The sequence below is a fragment of the Rhinopithecus bieti genome, unplaced genomic scaffold (genome assembly GCF_001698545.2).
Source record: "Rhinopithecus bieti isolate Rb0 unplaced genomic scaffold, ASM169854v2 scaffold_29831, whole genome shotgun sequence".
Classification (NCBI taxonomy): domain Eukaryota; kingdom Metazoa; phylum Chordata; class Mammalia; order Primates; family Cercopithecidae; genus Rhinopithecus; species Rhinopithecus bieti.
In genome coordinates, this window is record NW_016812831.1 from 106292 (window position 1) to 117944 (window position 11653).

Here is an 11653-nt window from a genome sequence, read left to right on the forward strand (position 1 = left end):
CCAGCTCTGTCCTGGAGTTGGCTAAGGGAGGAGTCAGGGCCAGTGGTGAGAAGCGCAGGCCCAGATACCAGAACTCATTCATCCCAGACATAATCTCTTAGGTACATACGGAGCCCATCCATGTGTGGGTTTACTTGACATCTGTAAATAGAGAACATTGACTCCTACAGAACATAATTTACACACATAGGTAAATCTGAAATGTGTTCAGGGCAAAGTTTTTATCACAGCACAGTTTCACATTAAGCACACTTTCTCAAATCTCATTGTTGTCACCCATCTTCCTCAGGACACGTTCACCTGCTCTGGGTCCTGCTCTCTCTTCAGGTGTCTGACCCCAGAGCTTGCTATATAGTAGGAGTTATGCAAATAGGGCCCTCCCCCGCTGATGAAAACCAGCCAAACCCTGACCCTGCAGATGTGGGAGAGGAGCCGCAGCCCCAGGATTCCCAGGTGCTTCTGCTTGCTGATCAGGACTGCACAGAGAACTCACCATGGAGTTGGGGCTGAGCTGGGTTTTCCTTGTTGCTATTTTAGAAGGTGATTGATGGAAAACTAGAGATATGGAGTGTGAATGGACATGAGTGAGATAAGCAATGAATTTGTGTGGCAGTTTCTGATTAGGATGTCTCTGTGTTTGCAGGTGTCCAGTGTGAGGTGCAGCTGGTGGAGTCTGGGGGAGGCTTGGTACAGCCTGGGGGGGTCCCTGAGACTCTCCTGTGCAGCCTCTGGATTCACCTTCAGTAGCTACTGGATGCACTGGGTCCGCTAGGCTCCAGGGAAGAGGCTGGAGTTGGTCTCATATATTAATAGTGATGGGAGTAGCACAAGCTATGCAGACTCCGTGAAGGCCCGATTCACCATCTCCAGAGACAACGCCAAGAACTCACTGTATCTGCAAATGAACAGTTTGAGAGCTGAAGACAGAGCTGTGTATTACTGTGTGAGAGACACAGTGAGGGGAAGTCAGCGTGAGCCCAGACAAAAACCTCGCTGCAGGGCATCTGAGACCATGAGGGGGTGTCCTGGGCCCTGTGAACTGGGCTGTTCTCTGTGGCAGGGGCTGGTGGTGCTAAAGGCTGACTTTCTCTCAGCATCTGGGGCTGCCTCATCATCAAGTTTCCTCAGATAACCTTTCACATTTACAATTCTGTACTCACACTTAATGTCTCTGAATGTGACACTTTTTTCCCTGATGCTTCTTTGCTTTTGTGACAAGAGAACACATTCTCACCACCATGGAAGGCTGAGTGTCACTTTGGGTGCAGAAATGACCCTCCCTGGTCACCAGAAGCAGAGTCCTGAGGAAGCCCAGGGGAACCTGGGAAGTGTTTTCCAATCAGACTCAGGGCAGATGTCTCCATGGGAATCTCTGATTGGAACAGGCTTTTGGATTCAGATTGGGACCAAGAGGGAGGTTCATCCATCCAGGGCCAGGATCCTTAGAATCCTGACAGTTTTCACAGTAATCCCACCATCCTTTAAAACTGAACATTTGACTCAGAACTCATCCATTTGGCCTTTTCTCTGCTAATCAATTTTCCTTTTCTCTAGGCTTCATTCTTACACTTCCCTTTTCTCCTTTGTTCTTAAAACGGAGGGTGTGCTTCCTGTGGTCTAAACCGCAGGCCTCAGATACATTACCTGGAACTCAGGTGTGGCTCACGTTGTGGCTCCTGAGGACCTGGAAGGCTGAGGGGCCTTTCTCATTCCTGGTTGCCTGGACGCCCCTGCTGTGCTCTATGCATGGACGCATTTGGGGAACGCAAGTGGACACTCCTAGTTGTTTCCTCAAATGGGACACTGATGTCGAGATGATCTCGTGCTTCTCACCCTGTCATAGAGCTCCCCCCTCACCTGTGATTTTTGGGAGAGCTGAGGATGACTTTGTTGTGCTGCGAGCTCTGCGTAACAGCAATTGTGAGGTCTGGCTAGGCACAGCCAGAGCCAATGGAGCCGGCCATCAGGAAAGACAAGCTGGAATTTCTGGGAAGTCCTACAGCTGCTGTCCACCATGGAGTTCCATCGTCTCCTCTTCTGCTAGGATTAAATCAGACCGGCCAAGTTCATCTAGGACAATCTTCCTGACCTAGAGAAAAGTGATGACAGGCTTTAATAACACCTGTATTATACCATCAGAGCAACACCTATATTAGTGTTTGATTGAATAACTGAGACTATGTCCCAGTCAAGGTGACACACAAAATAGATTATTACCATGATTAATATTTTATATTGATTATTTTAATACTAATATTAATGCAATATTAATTTAATATTAATTGATAGTTTATATTTGACAATAGAATCAGACTCATGTTATAAATAATTTTGCTAAAATATGTGTATTATTATTCATCTTCTGAGCAGAAATCTCCAGTAGCCGATTAAGTTTGCATGCATTGGTCAAAGGAGGGCATCCATCCTTTTGAGGGAAAATGCATGGAGGGTAAACGAGACTGGGAAAGCTGATGGCATGTGATGGAAGCCTGTCCCAGAGTGAAGGAGAGGGGGAGGGAGGATTGGTTGGAACTTTCTTACATTTATGTGCTGTGCAAAGAAAGTCCAGATTATCACTGAGTTTTGCGCAAGTCAAAGTTGCCCCTCAGGAAACCCGCATGACTCCCAGCAATGGCTCCGCCTCAGATGAGTGCAGAGCTCACTCTATTCCTAAGAATGGAGCACACGATATGGGATTCAGCATGAGCCACATCATGGACGTCAGAGAGCAGCAGCTGGGTGCATGATCCAAGTGCATTGTTCTGCCTGTAGGTGGAGGGAGGAAGGCGCATTCTCAGAGCCAACATGCGGTGGATTTTTATACAGAATACACGTTTTCACATGATTGATTGGAAGGCATATGAAAAAATGTGCAGTCCACAAGCAATTGTAATTTTCAAATTTATTGCAATTGCATTATGTCTTCATTCTGCATGATGTCTTTGAACAGAGTTGCATTTTTCGTGGGTATTGTTTCATGGATTGAGAACATGAATTTCACACCTGCATTTTTTACCCATGTGCAGAGACCTTGAGTAGAGCATGTCTGGACCTTAAATACACTACCTCTCATGTCCCAAGGGAAAGAGTAGAGACTTGACTGACTGCAAACTTTTTGGTAGGAGCTGCTCCTGCACACTCCTGCACACCTCAGAGCCTGCAGAGACCCCAAATGAAGTTTTATTGAGCTGGGTGTCTTCCTATGTGGGGGAATTATGGGCTGCTCCACTCCTGGTGATTGCCTGTCAGCTCTAAAGACAGGTTCACAATGAGGTCACCTGGTAGCCTTTCTCACTGCAGCTCCATTATATAAATTACCACCAACAGATTCCACGTAATAACACAAGTTCTATTTTTGTGACCTCATTTTCTTAACTTTTTTGTTCTTAAGTTTGGTTATAGAAAATGTTACCACTTAGTTTCCTGATTCAAATCTGATAATTTGCTGAACTAATCAGGGGTTTTTTTTTTTTTAATGTGCTCAGTATTTGGAAAATATAAATGAACAGCCATGTATGGTTCACTGAGTGGACATAGTCAGTTAAGTACATTAGTAAAAAACATGATTGCTGAATTATATAGTCAAACTACAATTAGATTTGCAGAAAATTGCCTCCAGTAACGTCTGAGAAGGGAGGGCCACCCAGCCGATCCTGTCTCTGGGCTTTGAGGAGGCTCACTACACAGGCGAGGTCACATGGGTGAGATCCAAGATGCAGCTCCCAGCCATTGCTGTGCTATTTTCCAGGAACCAGACATACAACTTGGCATCTCAGAAGCAGATCCCCAAGACTTCCTTTATCTGGGCTTCACGGGCAGCACAGGACCAGCAGGAGATGCTCAGAACGCACGCAAGGCAGAGCCACAGTGAAGAGTAGGTGCAGAGAGGAGCCAGCCAGGGAGCCTCTAACCACCATCTAGGGTTGTCTTATTTTCCTTCACAGCATGGAGCCCTCAGAGACCACCCACTATGTTGTTTATAACTCAGGTCCCCCTATCTTGAAGCAAAACAGACATAAATATGACTCTGCAGTTAGCTCCTTGAACCTGGGTCAATTTTTTCTGAGAATGCCAACTTAATTGTCGATATCATGGGCATTATGTCAAAATCAAGATGGATATTTAGTCACCAGGAAGACAGTTTGTCTCACAGTAGAAATGCTTATTCAATTAAAAATTACATTTTATGGAGAAGATCTCTAAGTGAGGACTGGTCAAATAATAAAGTATTAGTGAAGTATCAGAAAAATAATGGCACCATTATCTTGGCATCCAATTAATCTATAAAGCTTATCGATATTCATGTTGTAAGTGGTCTAGGACAAGTTATGGCAGTATTTAGGCTATAAAGAGACAGTACTTTACTTCTTAGATAGGAATGTCCTTTTTATCATACTTTAAGTTCTGGGGTACATGCGCAGAATGTGCAGGTTTGTTACATAGGTATACATGTGCTATGGTGGTTTGCTGCACCCATCAACCTGTCATCGACATTAGGTATTTCTCCTAATGCTATCCCTCCCCAGTCCCCACCCCAAACAGTCCCCAGTGTGTGATGTTCCCCTCCCTGTGTCCATGTGTTCTCATTCTTTAACTCCCACTTATGAGTGAGAACATGCAGTGCTTGGTTTTCTGTTCTTGTGTTAATTTGCCGAGAATGATGGTTTCCAGCTTCATCAATGTCCCTGCAAAGGGCATGAACAGGAAATTCCTTCTAAATGAACTGTGTTTTGACAAACATTGTCCAGTGATTCTTCCTAAATGAGGTTTCTACATGATCTGTTTTTCTTTTCCAAAAACAAATCACTCAAGTTTCTCATTATCTCCTGAGTGAGAAATATTTTCCCCAAACACAACCTGAGTCTAGGTAGACACCTTCGTGAATGAGTCTTCACTCTCAGACAGGCACAGAGTGTCCCCATGTGGACTCTTCTCTCAGGCAGACAGATCCCCACATGGTTAAGATCATTTACTGGGACTCTGCCCCACGGGGATCTCTGTTATCACTGGGGCAGGTTAGCATCTCAATCCTCTTCCACACTGTGACCTTTGATGTCTATGGCCTGCCACACCCTCTGTCTGTCCCTCAGTGTCCTGAATGGTGAAGCAGCCCACCCGAGGGATGGAGGAAGATCCCAGATTTTCCTGGGAAGGAGACAGAATGCCAGTCACAGAGATGGAAATCCCTCACATCCCTCCTGGGTCAGGTTCTGGGCAGGGTCTCTGAAGGCACTCCGGATCAGTGTCCTAAGATGTCTCCCTCTATTTCCATAGGAAGAACCCAGAGGAAGACAAATCAGTTTTTCTATTAGGGCATTGTAGAACTTGTGCTTTCTTGTGTGACAGATATAGATATTCTGAATATTTTTAAAATTAGGTATAATATTAAGTCTATCAAATATGTAAATACATAAACTTCATAAGGTATGTCTACAGGGATGTCTCCTGGAATTTAGAATTGAACATATATATATATATATTTTTCCAAGATAAATCATGCTGAACATTATAAAATTGACTCTAATATTTATGTTCAAGATGATCATTTCAAAAAAGGTTTAACAACAGAGACCAGATGTATCTTTCCACCAGAAATTACTGTAAAACACAGTGAAATTTCTTAAACATAATTTTAAGATGTGTGACATCAATTAACACAGACAGTGGTTGCTGGGAGGGGAAAAATATACAAAACAAGCCCTCTGGTGAATGCACACGCTGATACTTTCTAAAGAGAGTTTCCGGGCCACAGTGCTGGAGTGGAACCAGGTAGATTTGAAGTTGAGGAAAAGGAGCTGAGATCCCAGACAGGCCAGGAAGTGTGGAGACCACAGAATAGACAGTGGATAGCAGAACACTGTTCAGAGAGTGAGCCCCACAGATGGCAGGGGAGAGACCCAGGCTTGGTAGAGTGCGGATCAGTGTGAGGGAACCAGGGCAAGTTGTACACGAGATCACACCCTACTACAGGGGGCTTTCCTTAAAATCTAAAATTACCCTAAATTTTAAACGTATTCACTTACAAATTTAAAAATATACAGAAATACACCATGTTAAAGAAAGATAAAGGAAAGGTGGATTTGCAATATTAAAATATAAAAACTGCATTTCTGAATAAATCATACTGATGGGGAGGGACACGTTTGCTCCATCATGGCAAATGATTTAAAAGAAGAACATTCAAAATGCTTACAGCCCTAATGAGGAAGCTTCAATCATGAATATGAATAGAGTTATCTCATTACCAGAGTGATGTCATGAGAAACTTCAAGCTTTCCAAAGAGACAACCTAATCTGGTAAAAATTATAGAAGCCCAACCTGTAATATCACGAAAATTATCCTAAGAACACACAGTAAATGCAATCCATTGATTGACATAATGTGCTCCTATTGACTGAATGGTTATGACCTCCATAAGGCATATGTTGGAATCTCAACTCCAAGGTGATAGTAGCAGGAGGTGGGCTCTTTGGTCTCCTTTGAAAGGTGTTGAGGCTCCATCTCAATTAGTGGAATTAGTGCACTGATAAAATACCCCAGAGAGCTCCCTCTTTCCTTCCACCAGGTGTGGTCATGGTAGGAAGGTGGCCATCTATAAATAAAGAATTGGGACTTCACCAGATACGAATCTCTAAGGCATCTTGATCTTGAACTTCTCAGCCTTGAAAATTAGGACAAATACATTTCTGTTACTTCTGGGCCACCCAGTCCATGGTATTCTCTCACAGCAGTTCAAAGAGTCTCAGCAAGTGCAGTGAGGACACAGAATACTTGAGACAAGAGCATTACCCTCTTCTTTACATCTCAGGATCACAGAAGCTTGACCCTGGGCTCGACTGACAAGAAGGTGGTGCTTCCCTCTGCCCCAGATCTCAGTTGACGTCATGTGTCAGGTCTTTATGGTGAAGACTAAATTCCAGTCTGTGATTTGATGGATGCCTTTCTCCTCCCAACCTCACTCATGAGACATGGTTTCCATGTCATGTGTTACAGGCCAAGAACAGGTAGACCCTGATTATTCTCACCCCAGCTCACTTGTAGGGCGGAGGTTCTGGGGAGCTTCCTGAGAGAAGCACAATAAGATCATAGGAGTCCACCACTCCCATGCCCAGTTTTCTGTACTTAAAGCAGGAATGTCCCTCTGAGATACCTGAACCCTTTCTTCTGCACCAATGTAGAGACTGGCATGTTTTTCTAGTGATAGAGGCAGGGCATAAAAACAGTGAAACGAAGTTCTCTCTAAATGGCGCAACTTGATTTGCAGTTGAATGAGAATAATTTCAACCCTAAAGTTCATCTAAAATGTTCGCGGTTTTCATGGTAAGTAATTAATATAAATCTGACAGCTCCAGGAGAGCAATATAGAAATCAATAGTCCACTCATTTTAACAGAGAGAATAAGAAAACCTATAATTTAAGAATTACCAACTGGGCACTGTGGCACTGCCTGCAGTTCAATTTACTTGGGAGTTTGAGGTGAGAGGATCATTTGAGCCCAGGGTTTCAAGTCCAGCCTGAAAACATAGCTAGACTCCATCTCTTGAATAAAATCAATAACATTTTGGGGTCAGAACAATCCTTAAAAATGGTCCCTAGAAAGAAGCCCAAATTTAATTGCACCAGATTGTTGAACGATTGTTGAACAAAACAGTGTCATCATGTCAGAAATGAGCACAGTGTAACATCCAGGTGTTATGTGAAGAGACACAAACAATCAAGTAGAACAATCAGGTAATTCGTCTGTCAAAGGCAACATTGCCAAATGACAGCGTTTCCGTGGAAACTGCGTGTACATCTAGGACTGCACCTGTGAACGATGACATCATACCCTTCACAGAGGAAAGAGACATCACTCAAACAGACAAGCCAAGGGACTTCAGAAATACATCAAAGAACACGGCCTATCTGCAAATGAACAGCCTGAAAACCGAGGACACGGCCGTGTATTACTGTGCTAGAGACACAGTGAGGGGAGGTCAGTGTGAGCCCAGGCGCAAACCTCCCTGCAGGGGCGCGCGGGGCCACCAGGGGGCGCTCGGGACCCACTGAGGACGTGCAGGTCCCAGGAGCAGGTGCAGCGGGAGGTTTCCTTTCTCCTCAGCTGGAGAAGTCAGGTTTGTTTTCAGAACCCTGGAGTCTTACAGGTTGATATATCTTTATACTGTTATTAGCATGTATTTATTATCATTGATATTTAAGTTTTAATAATTTTAAACCTTTTATGTAGCGCTATTTTTAAAAACTATTTACTTTCATTTGCAGTTATTCTTCCAGAGTTTCATTAACATCTATTGCTGTCAGCAACTACATAGCTATGGGAACATAAATTTACACCTGTAGACATAGGCCTAAATACCACAAACCTGTGCATAAATGTATAGTGATTTATATTTAACATAATAAAATAATTTTTAGAATATGTCCTAAACGATCAAACTTATTGACGAACCTCATATAAGTTATTGGAGTAACGCATAATTGATTTCAAAAATTTTATATTGTTTATATTAATTAATATCTATTTCTTTACTTAAACATAGTATATTGGTCATTTCAAAATAGCTAAGATAAATTTCAAATGGCCTTGACGCAAAAATGAAAATATTTTGAGTTGATTAATATGCTAGTTGTATTTAATTATTCCATATTGTATTAATATATCACAACATTGCTTTGTACCTCATAAATATATACAACCGTAATTTATCAATTTTCAAGACAATTATTTAATCCATCCTAGGTCATGATCTTTTTTCGCCTATCCAGGTCTGATTGGATTGTCCTGAGAAACCCATCCACATGCCTGCCTCCTGCAGGCTTCTGAGACCCGCTCCATGAAAGCACCCCGTGTGAGTCCGCACGACCCAGAGCCTCCCTCTCCTTGGATTAGGCCATCTCCTCGGGATCACAGGGCTATTCCTTATCCTCACCCCCTTGTTGTACCAAACAAGCAACATCACATTTTAACTCATCACGTTTTGTTTTAATTCCACCCCCCCAAAAATCAAGGTAATAATTTTAGCAATACACATCACAAGCTTCTATGAATAAGTCCTTTCCCACGTCCTAAGGTTTCTTTTGAGGACTTTACATCACACAGTTTAAATTTCTTTATGAAATGAGATACTAATATCTCCATATTAGAGATTGGTTTTCTAAGTCGTTTCTGAAAATTAATTTTTCCAAGGGCCCATACAGATTCTATTAGAAATCCAGGATAAAATTTGAAATTTCAGCAGTAATATCTGGAGAAACAATGAGACTATGTTGAACTTAGTACGTGTGCTCTCAAATATCCTTATTTCCCTAAAGGTTGTTCGCAGTTATTATTTTACACATGATATTTGTAATTAATACTAACAAGACAGGTTAAAATGTTATCTCAATTATTTAACGACTTTTGATAATAACAAAATACATGTTCCACATAGTTTTGACCCATTTGTTTTCTCTATGAAACACGTGTTTATTAACTTGTCAGATGTCACCCTTATCTTTCTAATTTCGAGGATTTAATTCTAGCAGGTATTGTTGAGTATATTTTATTAATTCATATTATATTGTTCACATTTTCAGTATGATTTTATTATTTGCGTTATTTACTGAATTTTAAACTATTTCTTATACAATGTTTTTTAATTGTTTATTTTCATGAGATGTAATTTCAATATAAGTAATAATGCATAGATTTGCAATGTACCATTACAGGATTTCTGGCAAATGTAAACACACTTGTCCCCAACAGCCAAGGTCGGATGAAGAGGAGGCCCAACCCCCCAGCACAAGTGGCCTTCTCTGTGCTTCCAGTCAGCTCCCACATTTAGCACAATGTTTTGATTTCTGCCACTGTAGATTAATTGTTAATGTTTTGATTTTCATATAAATGGATTCAAACATTATAGACCCCTTATCTGGTAAGGGGCTACTTTTGTTATTTTTGATGTTTATTTATGCTATTTCATATGTAAAATTGCATCTGTATATTTTCATTTATTCACTTAACAGACTACCTCTGATATATAATCTCAAAGCTTTCATATACCTGGAGAAAGAGAGAGGGGGAGAGAGACAGAGAGAGAGAGAGAGAGAAATTTTATACTTGAGTCACTCCATTTAGCAATAAATGACAACAAGCTGATCCATTTTCCTGTCGATGCACTTTTTATTTGTTTCTGGTTTATTAACATCATAAACGAAGCTGCTGTAAATATTTTTTCTATTTATCTTTTCTCATTTTTCTTGAGAAAATATGTGGAAATATGCATTTCTTCATCATAAATATAAGCTTAATTTGTTCAGCTTCATGGAACTATAATTGAAAATGAAATTGTATATATTTGAGGTGCACCACTTGATATTTTGGTATAAACTGAGAAATTTTCACTATGACAAAGGAGTTGGAATGTCTATTACCTCACAGTTGCCATTTTTCTTCCTTTAATTTATTATGTGTGTGTCCAGTGAGAACATCTGAGATCTGTCCCTTTACCAGAGATCAAGTTTGCAATACAGTGTTGATAGCTATAGTCCTGTTGCTTTACATTAGAACTCCTGAACCCATTCAACCTGCACAACTGAAAATTTATGCCCTTGACAAGCATCACTCTACTTCCCCTCCTCCCAGCCCTGGGAACCACTTTTCTACTCTCTGCTTCTAAGAATTTGAATATTTTAGATTCCACATATAAATTAGATAATGCAGCATTTGTCTTTCTCTGTCTGGCTTGTTCCAATTAGCATAATGTTCTCCAGCCCTATCCATATTGTTGGAAATGTTGTAATTTCCTTATTTTTAGAGGTCATGTAATAGTCCATTGTATGTATATATATTTCCTTTATACACCTATTTACCTATGGTCATTAACTTTAGAAAATTCTAAGCCATTATGAATAATCTGGTAATAAACATATTTTTACTTACTGATTTTATTTCCTTTGAATACATAGTCAGAAGTGGGATCCCCAGATCACATAATAGTTTTACTTTCAATTTATAAAATAACCTCTACTACCACTCCACTGAATAATTCCCTTTTCACCAGCCAACTGTTGGCATTTTGTTATCTTTTTTCTTTGTGATAATAGTCATGGTAACTAATGTGAGGTGATATCTCATTGTGGTTTTGATGTGGATTCCCCTGATGGTTAGTCACCTGGAACACCTCTCCATGTCCTGCTGGCCATGTGTATGTCCTCTCCGAATACAATGTCTGTCCACAATTTTGCCCTCTTAAAATCAGGTTACTTTTGCTATTGTATGGGTTCTTTACACATTTAGATAGATCCCTTTGTCAAATATACAGTTTGAAATAATTTATTTGTCTGTGATTTTGGTGTCAAATCCAAATAAATCATTTTCCAGATCAATTCCAGGAAGCTTCTTTTTTCTCTATTTTCTTCTATGACTTTACAATTTTAGATATCATATTATATTCAAGGCTTGAGTACATTTTAGGTGATTTTGTATATGATATGAGATAAGGTCTCATTTTTTCTGCATATGGATGCCCAGTTTTTACCCCATTTGTTAAAAAGATGACCTTTTCCTCATTGTGTACTCTTGGAACACAAAATCTGGCAGAGACACCAAAGAGGAAAATCTTAGAGCAATATTCCTGATGATAGACCTAAAAGTCTTCAAGAAAATACTAG

The 11653-nt window shown here is 40.7% G+C and overlaps 1 pseudogene; it reads left to right on the plus strand.

The window, feature by feature from the left end:
• Positions 1 to 434: 434 nt before the first annotated feature.
• LOC108512002 (Ig heavy chain V-III region 23-like) lies at positions 435 to 7959 on the plus strand (annotated as a pseudogene).
• The last annotated feature ends 3694 nt before the right edge of the window (positions 7960 to 11653 follow it).